This window comes from Pinus tabuliformis, chromosome 2_1 (assembly GCF_031772625.1).
Source record: "Pinus tabuliformis cultivar Carrire ecotype Pingquan chromosome 2_1, CPIR1, whole genome shotgun sequence".
Classification (NCBI taxonomy): domain Eukaryota; kingdom Viridiplantae; phylum Streptophyta; class Pinopsida; order Pinales; family Pinaceae; genus Pinus; species Pinus tabuliformis.
The window spans coordinates 696,728,284-696,743,283 of record NC_142299.1 but is presented as its reverse complement, the minus strand read 5'-3'; the positions used below and the strand labels follow the sequence as shown (position 1 = coordinate 696,743,283).

Genomic DNA, 15,000 nt, shown 5'->3' with positions numbered 1-15,000 from the left:
CACAAGAACACACTTGAGCATCGATCTTCTGGAATAATCTGAGGCAAGATAAGAAGTGTGAAAGTCTGGAAAGAATGCAGCAAAGTACTTCTCTCTGATTTTGGTCTAGACTATCTTTCTTTGGCTGTCGAATTTTTGTGGAAGATCAGATCTGAATCTTTGCTAGAAGAAACAACAAGTCTTACATCATCTTGGGTGGATGGCCTAATCTTGGTATGTTGTCTAGGGTCTGTGGTCTTGGAAGTCTCCTTAAATTAATTCTTTAAGAAGAGAGTTCTCTGGGTTTTCCCTTGTTGAGGGGTTTTGCCCTGGCGTGGAACCTATCTCTAGTGTTTTTATTGTTTGCATAGTGATGTTCTTGTTTGGCACTTATCTTTATGATGAAGAGAACACGATAATGATAATGATGAATTACTATAATATAATAAGAAAGTGTCCAGGTAACAGAAAAATCAACTAATAAAATCCTATCTACAATCTGCCCTTGATTTCTAACATGGTATCAAAGCTAAGGCTGACAGATCGAGTTTTGAAGATCACTCTGCTAATGGAACGTTCTCAATATGTAGATCGTAGATCGCCTACACCTCTGAAATAGTGATATCGCAATCTCACTGTGGGATCACATTCCTGTTGATCGATATATAAGTCTTGAGCTTAATCCTGTAGCCGCATTTTACAGTGAAGCACACTTCACAGTCTTAAAGCTCGAATCTAAGGATCTCGCTCACTATTTAGTAGCTTGGATATATAATAAGCACACTTTGTATGAACGTGTAGTCCTTTGATCACTCTATGGTTTGGTTACAATGACTCGCTCGCATATAGATTCAAAGACTCATCTTTGTGGAATCGCTAGAAAATCTATTGCCTAAATAATTATGACTTGTACCATATGAAAAATCGTGGAATAAATCTGCATCTATTCACTTTGCATGATGAGCGCTTCTCAGTAAGAAACGAATAAATGGCTCACACAGTGATGACTCACTCGTGATTTCAAAGGCTATGACACAGTTTAGTCTGCAGAATGAGATACACGACAAATCGATACAATGGATCAAATTTGAATCACTGCAACCCCATTTACAATATCATCTTAGGAGCAACAAGATTGTATGGCGCAACGATCATTCTTGATGACTATATTCCATACGCTCAAAAAATTTGTGAATTGCTTCGTAACACAAAGGTTACAATTCAATCACTCGAAGAACACAAGAATTCGATGCAGTAAGAATATCAAATATATCTCCTAGACCTGGAGTCGAGTAACAAGAAATTCGATGTGATATAGTGTGGTTATACAAATAGATCATTTAAGACGCAGCATGGCTTTGATGGCGTAACCATCGTAAGTATAAAGGGACGATGGTTTATGTTATCTCTGAGGTCGGCTACGAACAATGGAACAATAATATGATCGGTCAACCATAATAATGAGTTATAACGATCATTAACTATAATGGTCAATATACGAGGAAGAAGCTAGGGAAACGACATTAAAATTGGAGTAAAGAAGGATTTTGAAAGGCCTATTTCTAGAATGGGTATTAGCCCAGCAAAGGGAGGAAGGCCGCAACTATAGAAGGCCTATTTTGAAGCTTATAATTAGGGCTGACATGGAATAATGAAGCAAAATTGGAGAGCTAAACCATTAGAAGATGAAATCCTTATGGAAGGCATCAACTTCAAAATTTCAAGGTTTGATTATTTATATGGTTCTAGGATTTATAGTAGTCATTATATTGAAAATTGATTGATGGCTCTTGGAAATCCTAACCCTAACTTGCTTGTTCCCTCATAAAAACCCTATCTCTTGCTTTCTAGGGTTTATGTGTAGTCTAGATAAACCCTAGTATGGATAGATATGGATGATAATTTCAATTTGAATTTCATATCATGAGCTAGGGTTTGTACTTGAAAAACCCTAGGATCTCATCCTCTAAAATCCATGAGAACCCTAGATTGACAGATTGACATCATGCTTTAATTATCACATGTTTTTCTTGGTAGTACTTGTCAACAAACATTGCAAGTACATCATGAAGAAAGTAAAGGAAGATGGATAAGCAAAGCAGATCTAATGTTTTATGGAAAGAGGGAATTGTAAATGGTAACTTGGTAATCAAGTTGGATCCTTGGGCACTCTGATTCGTTAAGTAAGATTCATTGTAGAAATTTCTGTTTTCCCACCCCGGTTTTCAGTTTCTCCTTATTTCTCCCATATAGTTAAATGCCCTTTCCCATAACCATACATTTAACAAACTGAAAAAAATAAATTTGCTGAAAACACAAATTCTGGAAATTTTACAGAATGCTGGAAATTGCAGAAATAAAAATCAGCAGTAATAAACAGCCATTAAAACACATTTAAACACTGAGATTTTTGGTCAATGTGACCCTGGAAAAACACCCTACAACTCTTGGGGAAAACCAGTTTGAGAGCTTTTCTTTATTTCTGAAAATTGCCTTTTACAGTAAGAATTTTTCAGCAAAAAAATCAGCGAGCAAATTTACAACTTATCTCTTTTCCCATGCTTCACAGCAAACTGGAAATTACTGCAAACAGGACAGCAATAAATGTTGTACGGTCTCCTCGATTTTCGTGCCCACTTTCAGCATTAAATGCTGTTGTATGGCCCTCGTTTTGCGTGCAGAAAAACCAGCAAACTGCTCCTCGATTTTTGTGCAAACCACTCCTCGAAAATCGTGCCAAAATCTGCCTTTCATTGTGTGCTGAATCAACTGTACAAATCTGCTCAACTGCTGCCTTGGAATGTGTGCCAAACTGCTGTCTCCTTCTCCTCCCTGCTCAGAAATCTCTCTTGCTCTCTTGCTCTCTTTCTTCCAATCTGCTCATGAAAGAATTGAATCGAATGTGATCTTTTCCTCCTTTTCCTCCCTTAATATAACTCCAAATGACTTTTGGGTGATCCAAGTGACTTTTGGGTGATCTCTAAATCCAATGGCTGAAATAGATTTAAATCAATGGCTGAGATTAAATGCTCATTTAAATCTCACTTTTTATTTTTTAATTCACCCCACTTTAATAAAGACTCACTTAGTCATTTATTTCCAAAGTCACTTTTCATTTCTAGTTTTTCATTGACTTTATAAAAGTCACTTTAAACTTAGACTTAGTAACTTTATCACTTAAAGTCACTTTTAAATTAAATTTAACTTTATAAAATTATAAAGTCACTTTAGGAGAAAAATTAAATTCTTTTGGACACTTTTCCCTAGGCCAAAGATCAAAGCCTAAGGGAACCACCTGTCCTCCTGTACCAAATTTCAACACTCCCTCTTACCGAGGAAGGTGTTCCTCACCACACCCATCTTGTCTCTGAAGTAGACATGCTTGCCCCGTGGTAAGGCTTTGGTTAAGATATCTGCAACCTGCTCATCAGTGGAAATATACTCAAGCTTCAAAACTCCCTTCTGAACATAGTCTCTGATGAAATGATATCTAATCCCGATATGCTTTGACCTGTCATGAAATACTGGATTCTCCGTGAGTTTAATGCAACTCTGATTATCACAGTAAATCACTGAAGGTCTCAACCGCTGACCAAATAAGCCAAACAACATCTTGCGAAGCCAGATAGCCTCACAACTAGCTAGACTGGCTGCCATATACTCTGCTTCCGCTGAACTCAGTGCTACTGACTGCTGCTTCTGGCTGAACCATGACACTACTGCTGAACCCAACCCAAAACAGCACCCTGAAGTGCTCTTCATATCAGAAGCACAACCTGCCCAATCAGAATCAGTGTATCCTGCCAATCTCACTCCATCTCCCTGCCTGTAGTCCAGACCATAATCCACTGTCCCCTGCAAGTATCGCAAAATGTGTTTTGCAGCCACCCAGTGAACCTTCCTAGGCTCACACATAAAATGACTCATCGTGTTGACTGCAAAACAGATATCTGGTCTATTGTTGACCAAATACATCAAGGAACCAATCAGCTGCCTGTACAATGTGGGATCCACCAACTCGGAATCCGAAGCATGAAGCTTCTTCCAGTTGGTGATCATTGGTGTCGACATGGGTCTACAATCCTCCATGTGGAATCTGCTAAGGATGTCCACAATATACTTCCCCTGCCCCAGGAAGAAATGCCCCTCCTCCTGCCACACCTCCAAACCCAAAAAGTAATGCATCAAGCCAATGTCCTTCATCTCAAACTCCGTCGCAAGATCTCTCTTGCAGTTCTCTATGAGTCTCTCTGCACCTGTAATGATCAAGTCATCCACATACAGCACCAGAATGAGAGGCTCCTCACCAATCACAATAAAGTAAAGGTTCGGATCTGCCTCACTCTTTGTGAAACCCATCCCCTGCAAATATGTATCTATCTTGGAGTACCAAGCTCTGGGAGCTTGCTTCAAGCCATAAAGGGCCTTCTTCAGTCTACACACATGGGACTCCTTCCCATGCACCTCAAAGCCCTGTGGCTGCTCAATGTACACCTCCTCCTGTATGAAGCCATTGAGAAATGCGGTCTTCACATCCATCTGGTGGATCTTCCAACCCATCTTTGCTGCTATCGATATAATGGAGCGAACCGAAGTATATTGAGCCACGAGAGCGAAAGTCTCCTCATAATCAACTCCCTCTACCTGGGAGAACCCTCTAGCCACAAACCTCGCTTTGAATTTCTCAATGCTGCCATCTGCAGCATGCTTTACCTTGTAAAGCCATCTGGAAGTAACCACGGATTTGCCCTCAGGCCTCGGCACCACCTCCCAAACATCATTCTTCATGATAGAAGAATACTCCTCCTGCATGGCCTCTCTCCAGACCTGCTGGCTAGCTGCCTCCTCATAGCTAGAAGGCTCAGAGTCAAGGATGCTGGTAACCATCGCCATATAGCTACAAAACCTCTCAGGTGGTCTACTCTCTCTGACCGGCCTCTTCGGCTCAGCAACAGATGTGGCATCTCTCAGGGTGTCCTGAAGCCACTTGGGCTTTCTCTTCCCTGAGCATGCTTCTCCCATAGGAGAATGAAACTCCTCCTCCTCATCACCATCAGTAGCCTAAACTCCTGACTATCTGTCTGCTGTCCTCCTGCCTGCACCTGAACCTGTAGAAGCTGAGGCACCATGTGAACTGTCCATCAATGGACTCCCTAGTGAACTGCTCTGTGAACTGCTCTACATGCTGCCCGGAGCACCACCCCTTTGGCTCGGCGAGCCACTGCTCACTGACGGACCTAACATCCTCATAGATGTACCTCCGGATCCTCCTGATCCCTGCCCACTGGATCCCTGCGACTGACTCAACTGCTGCTGAGGGTCTGGCTAATCCAGATACTCTAACTCCCGTGACCTCCTAAAGGCCTTGTCCTCCTCGAACTTCACATCCCGTCTGACAACAACTCTCCTCTGTGTAGGAATGTAAATCCGAAAGGCCTTTGAGGTCTCACTGTAGCCCACAAAGATACCCTTCTCTGCGGTGGGCTCTAGTTTGGTCCTCTTCTCCTTGGGTATATAGGAGTATGTAATGCATCCAAAGATATGAAGATGACCAATATCAGGCTTCTTCCCAGAGAAAGCCTCCTCCGGAGTCATGTGCCCCAAGGCACGATGCGGACTCCTGTTCTGCAAGTAAACAGCTGTGTTGCAGGCCTCTGCCCACAAGAACAATGGCAACCCCTAATCATGTAACATGGCTTTGGCAGCCCCTATGATGGATCTATTCTTCCTCTCCGCAACCCCGTTCTGCTGGGGGTTGTAAGAAACAATGAACTCCCTCCTAATGCCTGCCTCCGCACAATAGTCAACAAACTCTCCAAGGGTGTACTCTCCTCCATTGTCCGACCTCAAGGACTTGATCTTTCGACCTGCCTGAGTCTCCACAAGAGCTCTGAACTCCTGAAACCGCTTGAAGACCTCACTCTTGGTCTTCAAAAAATAAATCCAGGTCCTCCTGGAGTGATCATCAATGAATAAAACATAGTACTCATATCCACTCAAGGAAACATGAGACATCTGACCGCTCACATCGGAATGAATCAAATCAAGTATCCCCGTCGCTCTGCTGTCACTGCTGGGAAAATGGGATTTGGCAAATTTGCCCATTGCACAACCTCTGCAAGTATCAAAGTGATCAGTATTGAAATCTGGCACACCTGTAGTGATCTCGCGCAATGTCGTCAAGGCTCCATGATACATATGTCCCATCCTGCGGTGCCAAATCTCACATAGCTCAGAACTGCTAGCTCTGCTGTTGGTACTACTGCTCAATGCCAAAAGGGGCTGGAATGCAAACTTGTACACCTTTGCATGGTGTACACCTATCACTCTAGCTGAATCAGCTGGAGTGCCCCTGGGATACATCAACACCTGTCCTCCCCTAAACAATACCTCATATCCTCTGTCCTCCAAAGCTGAGACGGATATGAGGTTCTTCCTCATCCCTGGCACATAAAGAACCTCTGACACCTTCAAGGGAGGTTTGGACTCCCTCTGAAATGTCACTGTCACCACCCCGACTGCTCTAACAACTCTGTCATCACCGAGTACTGCCTCAATATCAGTGCCACTCTCTGAAAGCTCTGAGAAGTACTCACGGACTCCTGTCATATGACGTGAAGCCCCACTGTCCACATACCAGATACCTGAAGATGCTCCGCTAATCGAGGGAAAAGCATGCTCCCTCTGAACCTGTGTGGCAGGTGATCCTACACTAAAGGACTCACACGTAGTGAATGCAAACTCTCGGTCAAAACGACCAGCAAAGTCCTCAATCTCTGCTGAAGCTGCCACGTCCTGGTTCTTCCCCTTCTTCTTCTTCTTCTCCGGACACACAACTACATAGTGTCCCATCTTTTGACAATTCCAACACTTCACCTTGGAATAGTCCTTCTGTGTGTTCCCCTGTTTACCTTTACCTTTGCCTTTGCCCCCACCACTGCTTGTGGAAGCCTGCTTCTTCCCTTTGCCTTTCTTGCCTCCTGCCACCAGTGCTACATCCTCATCCTGCTCAATTGGCTTGGCTGCCCCAAGCTGACCTTTCCTGATCTCTGTCTGAATGCAATCATCCCAAAACCTCTCCCATGTGGGAAGGGTCTCACGTGCACAAACCCCATCAACAAAGTTCAACCATGAACGGGGGAGGCCATTCACTGCAATCCGCACCAACTCAGTGGGTGGAATGGCCTCTCCAATCGCTGCCAACTCATCTCTCACATTAGTAATCTTTGTGAGATATCCAGCTGCACTATCATTACCCATCTTAATGTTCTTCAGCTTCTCCTTCAGGACCATCTTCCGGTTCTCATTGGTACTCTGGTAGAGATTGGACAATGTTGTCCACATCTCATGGGCATTGCTCTTTCCTCTCACATGAGGAATGCAATGGTCTTTGATTCCGTCTAGAATCAGCCTCTTACCCTTGTTGTTCTTTTTATTATAAGCTGTCAACTGAGTAGCATCAGTAGGCACAACAACAGGGTTCTGTGTGGTATGCACCATGATATCCCAGACTTCTGCCTCCTCAAAGATACTCTGCATTCTCTCCTTCCAAACACTGTAATTTATATGCCCATCCAGCCTATCCTCCACCCTCAATCCCAATGACATTCTGCTGTGCAGCTGTCCTAAAACTGAAAAATAGCACTGTTGTAGTAAAGATAAAACTGCTGTTTATGAAAAAATCAGCTTGCTGGAATTTTCTGAGTGAAAAATCAGCAACTGTAATTTTTCTTTTTGCTGTCCCAAACTGCCCTTCAGCACTCAAGCTCCGATACCATGTAGAAATTTCTGTTTTCCCACCGCGATTTTCAGTTTCTCCTTATTTCTCCCATATAGTTAAATGCCCTTTCCCATAACCATACATTTAACAAGCTGAAAAAAATAAATTTGCTGAAAACACAAATTCTGGAAATTTTACAGAATGCTGGAAATTGCAGAAATAAAAATCAGCAGTGATAAACAGCCATTAAAACACATTTAAACACTGAGATTTTTGGTCAATGTGACCCTGGAAAAACACCCTACAACTCTTGGGGAAAACCAGTTTGAGAGCTTTTCTTTATTTCTGAAAATTTCTTTTTACAGTAAGAATTTTTCAGCAAAAAAATCAGCAAGCAAATTTACAACTTATCTCTTTTCCCATGCTTCACAGCAAACTGGAAATTACTGCAAACAGGATAGCAATAAATGTTGTACGGTCTCCTCGATTTTCGTGCCCACTTTCAGCATTAAATGCTGCTGTATGGCCCTCGTTTTGCGTGCAAAAAAACCAACAAACTGCTCCTCGATTTTTGTGCAAACCACTCCTCGAAAATCATGCCAAAATCTGTCTTTCACTGTGTGCTGAATCAGCTGTACAAATCTGCTCAACTGCTGCCTTGGAATGTGTGTCAAACTGCTATCTCCTTCTCCTCCCTACTCAGAAATCTCTCTTGCTCTCTTGCTCTCTTTCTCCCAATCTGCTCATGAAAGAATTGAATCGAATGTGATATTTTCCTCATTTTCCTCCCTTAATATAACTCCAAATGACTTTTGGGTGATCCAAGTGACTTTTGGGTGATCTCTAAATCCAATGGTTGAAATAGATTTAGATCAATGGCTGAGATTAAATGCTCATTTAAATCTCACTTTTTATTTTTTAATTCACCCCACTTTAATAAAGACCCACTTAGTCATTTATTTCCAAAGTCACTTTTCCTTTCTAATTTTTCATTGACTTTATAAAAGTCACTTTAAAATTAGACTTAGTAACTTTATCACTTAAAGTCACTTTTAAATTAGATTTAACTTTATAAAATTATAAAGTCACTTTAGGAGAAAAATTAAATTCTTTTGGACACTTTTCCCTAGGCCAAAGATCAAAGCCTAAGGTAACCACCTGTCCTCCGGTACCAAATTTCAACATTCATGTGAAGATTGGCTATGTGAATACCTGGTACACAACAAGGAAAAGCTAAAAGACGGCGTCACATTAGAAGCATGCAAAAGCAAGAGCTCATAACATCATTATAGAAGCTTGAAAGAATAACTGAGGTAGAAGTCAACATGGATAGCAATCTTCATAGAAAAGAAGTAACTCTTAAAAGCATAATTAGTATTGATACACAAGTGAATACCTGATACACAACAAGGAAAAGTAGAAAGATGGCGTCACATTAGAAGCATGCAAATGAAGCAAGAGCTCATAACATCATTATAGAAGCTTGAAAGAATAACTGAGGTAGAAGTCAACATGGATAGAAGTCCTCATAGAAAAGAAGTAACTCTTAAAAGCATAAGTAGTACTTATGGGTCGAAGAAAAGTCATCTAGCATGATAAAGGATAAAAAGAGTTCATCATGTATCGTCATAATTAGGAAGGAGCATTTGCAACATGAGGATAATCAAGATCCTCCGTTGGAATCTTCATTAGAAAGTTCACCTCTATTGGAAGAAGCAAGTGTCTCACTGAGAATTCCATCTTGTATGGTATTAATGGGATGATGATATGATGACGAAGGAGTACAACAAGTCAAGATGGTTGTAGTATTTTCAATCAAAAAAGTTGTCGAAGGAAGATCAAAAAGAAGAAATGAAGTATGTATGCATGTATTTTGAGTCATGTCATCATATAGTTGTAGATAGCATGGATGAATGCTCTACCTCATGAGCATGATCGAAGAAAAAGGATCTCTTTCATTGGAAAGATGCATGAAGGCATTGATCACATATTGACAAGATGAAATCAACATAATATGTCCTCATATGGAATATGAGGTGGTTGACAAAGACGAAAGAACTACGGATTGACGTTCCTGAGGAGCAATATGTGAAGAAAGAAAGAAGAGATCGTGGAAGCTACAACTAAGGTCACAAGGAATCAACATTCGATGAATCTGATATGACATCTCTGTAGGAAAGGTATGAAGAGTCAGACCTTGATAAAGTCTGAAAAGAAGAAGACCCTTGACATTGAAAGCCTTGGAGATGGGTTTATGAATATGCAGGATGTTGATGTCTCTAGCAATGTGGAAAAAGTCGAAGTCGGGATTAATTCGGCAAGGGTCCAAAAGTTGAAAAACTCGTCAAAGTCGGGAGTTTTTTGAAAAAGTCGGCAAAATTAAAAAAACACAAAATTATTCATTTTTTTTTAATTTTTTTTTAACATCTAGAGTATCCACAACATCAAATAAATGCATTTCCACATAAACATGTAAAGAAAGCTAATATATAATATGTATATGAAATCTAATGCTACATCACATATCAAAATAGTGAATCAACTCCTAAATTTTGAGTCCTGTCCGAGTCTCAACTCTCAAGAGTCAAAATATCAACAAAAAATATAATAAATGTATATCATGAATCATCTAAAAGTCATATGGTAATCAGTCACTGAGATCCTTTTCCCCTTTTAATTTTTGTTTCCACTAATTGTATTAAGAAATAAGTCATGCATTTATTCAGTAGATTGTAATCTGCTTGGGTAATAAGGTGTCAGGTGGTAGGTCCAATGAAAATTAACAGTGAGTATCACAGTAGATGTGAAAATTAACGCTTGGTGAATCCAAGCTGCTTATTTTTTGAGAAAACAGTAGATGTTAGATTATTAACCTAGCCTTGGCATCTATTATTCAAAAACTCTTGGAGGTAAAATCCACTTCTGATACATAACCTTTCCCCACATTTACAGGGAATTCACCACTAAAGAAGATTCCCTTTCAAAACGTGCTCTCATTGCAGGAAGGATCTTTGCTGTCACAAGATTTTACAGGTACTTTGTTCATGTCTGAAAAATGGGTTCTTTTTTGAGGCACTGGTTTTGTTTTTTTTTTGGATAGGTTGTTGCTATTTGATCTTCATTACCTCCTCTTTGTTGTTTCGTCTGGAAGCATTCAACAACTGTAACAATGTTTTTGATGGTGTGGGGTTCTTTCTACGGAACACTGTTGTATCCCCGTCCTTTTGGTACTTTTGTAATCTTTTGAAGGGGCAGTGGCTATAAGAGTCTGGATCACTGAAAGCCTGGAGGCTTAGCCAATGTATACTTTGCTTTCTAACTAGAAATATGAAGTATAAAGATTTGTTTTTCCTTGGAAAACAAAAACATATCTTAACCTCAAAACTAACAGATTACAAATGAGACTGCTATGCTCGCAAGAAGTATGACAAACAATACAATGCAATAACTTGAAAATGCATGGATGAAAGCTTCAATCTACAGTTTTTTCACCTTTGCAGCCTCTTTATCCGCGGCCTGGGAAGGGAGGAAGAATTTTTGGGTCGACTCCCGATTAAATCGGGAGTATAAGGAAAAAATTGTGATTTTTTCGTTTGTGAAAAAGTCGCCAAAAAGTCAGGGGATTATATTGTTTAGTTCAAAAAATCGCATTTTTAGGATTAAATCGGGATTTTTTGCAGACTTTTTCCACACTGGTCTCTAGTAGCAAATGTCATGATGAAAGGCCATCACAAAAGGTAATTTTGATTTGATGTTCATTTTTTGTTTTTGAATAACATCTGGATGGGTTAATGCAGGGCTACTAGAAAAAGAGTTGTGGATGTCACCTACAACTAGCACTCATGTGGTGGGATGGAAGATCCTAAAGGAAACATGATGTGGAAGAGGTAGCTGTATGAAGGAAAGCTAGATGTGGACTAGAAAATCACTTTCCGATAAGGGGAAGGATGACATGACTGACTTGAGGAAAGTGATGGATGGTCGATGCCCTACAAGATGAAGGCTCCATAATAATGAAGATAAAATTCATGACATCGAAAGGAGGAGCTCAACAAGCAGCTAAAAGTCCCATGATCTCCACTAAAGAAGAAAGTTGTTGTTGGAAACAAGTCCCTGGTTAAGAGGGAGCTTGGAAGCAAGTCCCTAGTTAAGAGGGAGCTTGGACAAGTCCCTGGTTAAGAGGGAGCTTGGAAGCAAGTCCCTAGTTAAGAGGGAGCTTGGACAAGTCCCTGGATAAGAGGGAGCTTGGGTACATTCCTTTTATAGGAATGGGTACATTCCTTTATAGGAATGGGTATATCCTCCCTAGTTGAGAGGGAGAGATAGACACATCATTCTTGTCTTCACTTTGGGAAGAAAGAATGGAGGATTGGGTAAGCATCTAGCATCTAATACTCTTTGAGGATGTGGTAGGGCATCCAAGATAAGAGTAGTCGTAGAGGACCAATATTCTTTGAGGACTAGGAATCCAAGATAAGAATAGTCCTAGAAGTACATACCCTGTGAACACCCAAGTGGGCTATGTGCCTTGAGAAACAATGATGATGGTGTCTATCAGTGATCCGACTCACCAACATTGTACTTTGATCTTGTGGAGAGATAGAGTTGTTAGTCAAGGCCTTGCTATGTGACAATGTTGGTTGGTATGATGCTAAACAGATGGATTACCAATCTGACTCTTCTTATGAGAAATTTTCAATGTAAGTACCATCCTTGTACCTGTAGACAATTATGAATACCTCCCTAGTTAATAGGGAGTAATTGTACTTAAAAGAAAAAAGAGAAGGAAAATTATTTATTTGTAAATGGGTTTCTTCTCCATGATTATGTGTCCTAGGTTAAAGCACCCATTGAGTGCTCTAGGGGTTGAGTCTTGAGTCAAGTCAACATCATGATGAAAAGACCCTTCAAGTGCTCATGTATCAAGAAAATAAAATCATTATTGATGTAGAGAATTATCTAGAAGCTACCAAGAGTCAGGTCAGCCAACCCCTAAAGTCGGCCTAAATGAGGCCCATGCACCCACAAGAAAGACTATAAAAAGAGGAGCATTCGTCCTCCACAAGAACACACTTGAGCATTAACCTTCTGGAACAATCTGAGGCAAGATAAGAAGTGCAAAACTCTGGAAAGAATGGAGCAAAGTACCTCTCTCTGACTATCTTTCTTTGGCAACCAAGTTTTTGTGTAAGATCAGATCTGAATCTTTGCTAGAAGAAATAGCAAGTCTTACATCATCTTGGGTGGTTGGCATGATCTTGGTGTGTTTTCTAGGGTCCGTGGTCCTGGAAATCTCCTTGAATTGATTCTTTAAGAAGAGAGTTCCCTGGGTTTTCCCCTGTTGAGGGGTTTTGCCCTGGCATGGAGGCTATCTCTGGTGTCTTTTATTGTTTGCATTGCGATCTTCTTGTTTGGCACTTATCTTTATGATGAACAGAACATGATAATGATAATGATGAATTAATATAATATCATAAGTGTCAAGGTAACAAAGAAATCAATTAATAAAATCCTATCTACAATCTGCCCTTGATTTCTAACACAGTTGATGATCAAAATACCTAATCTAGATCTCATTTTGTTGACGAATATTGATCCAACAGCAAAATGTGTGGATGAGACTCAACTAGCTGAGTTTGATATTGATGAAATGGAGTTATGGGGGGGTTGATCCCAATGTAGATCTTGTATTGTTAGTGGAACTAGAACCAGTAGTTGAATCAAGCAAAGGCAAACAACCAATGGACGACACTAGTCCTGCAACTCGACCGACTAGTGCTTCTACTAGGTCTAGTTTTGCTACTTTGAGGTTGCAAAAGAGTCCTCAAACTCTGATCTAGATGATGTTTATGTATCTTTTGTTGATGATGTTGGAATTTCTAAGTTTGACACGTTAGAAACCCTTCATGCACTTTACTGATTTACTCCTACCTACTTGTTCTGTTAATTAACAAGTTATTTACCATGTAAATACTGGAAATAAATACGAGTACATGCTCAACACATTATAGATCATCAACTGAATGAAATAGAAAGAAGCACACAAGTGACACTATTGTTTTTGGACTAATGTCCCTGGAAAAACCCAATACGGGAAAACCGTTGTAGCTATATGAGGGTTTGATTTATTAAGCAGTGTCAGAATACAATCTAAGTGCCAAATCCAGCTCACCCAATAGAGAAAAATCTCAGCATTAGTACCTCTCTACTCGGAAACAGATATTCCGGTTGAAACCCCGGATAAACACTCTGACAACTCCACAACTCCAATCTACCCCATGAAACCCTAGCGTCAGCCTCTCTCTGGCCCAGCGTCACTCTGGCTTGGCCTGCGTCATCCTCTAGAGGCATTGTGTCAGCCCTTTGGCCCTCTGCGTCACCCACGCTAGCCCTCTGAGGCACTGCGCAACTCCTGGCTGCCTCTGCGTGAGCCTTGGCTAGCTCTGCGTGAGCCCTGGCTAGCTCTGTGTTAACCCTTGGCTACTTCTGCGTCCCTCTCTCCAGCTACTGCATTGATCCTCCTAGTGCTATCGCTGCCTCTCTGCTTCTATATTCACTGCCCCTCAACTGCAACTCTAATCACTCTCTCAACTTTCTCAACAAACCCAACCCCAGAAAGTCGAAATCTTGATCTCTTGGTGTGTTCTCCAAGTGACCCTCAAGCCTCCTCTTATACTTTTCTCGTTGACAAATCAACGGCCGAGATTAAGTCCCTATTCAACAGCTAAGATTAGATATGGTATAATCCATGACTTTTGGACCATTCTAACACAATTTTATATTAATTCACATTAATATTTTATTTTCCCTAAGTTTAGACTTAGGGACTTCATTAAAAATATTAATTATTTTTATATCTCTCAAACTGTTTAAAATATGCCCAAGCCATTTCTGGGTACTGGATATCTCATGTGCCTTAGCCTCTCCACCAATTTTCGTGGCTAGAGCACATCTAATGCTACCCCAAATCAACAGATGATCCCATGTCTAGTAGTGGTGATGAGTTTGATATGGATTGATTATGTTGATCACTGATATGTCTAATTTTAGTAGGCTATGGTTGAGTAGATTGTAGCATTGTTTTTGAACTCTAAAGACCATTTAGAGTCATATTGAGTATGCATTTTGCTACTGATATGTATTGCACTTGGTGCCATTTTGATATATTCACCCTTACATGGTATATAAATGAGAAAATTTTGCATATTTTGTCTCTAATTGTTTGGAATCATGGTTTGAAATCTTAAAAATAAATTTTCTCACTAAAAAATAACTATTTCACATATTTTTTAAAAGACTAG

At 40.4% G+C, this 15,000-nt stretch overlaps 1 protein-coding gene across 1 annotated transcript in view; it reads right to left on the bottom strand.

The window, feature by feature from the left end:
* The window catches only part of LOC149202504 (uncharacterized), a 208,654-nt gene that overhangs the window by 141,639 nt on the left and 52,015 nt on the right, over positions 1-15,000 (bottom strand). The gene's annotated exons all lie outside the window — the stretch shown is intronic.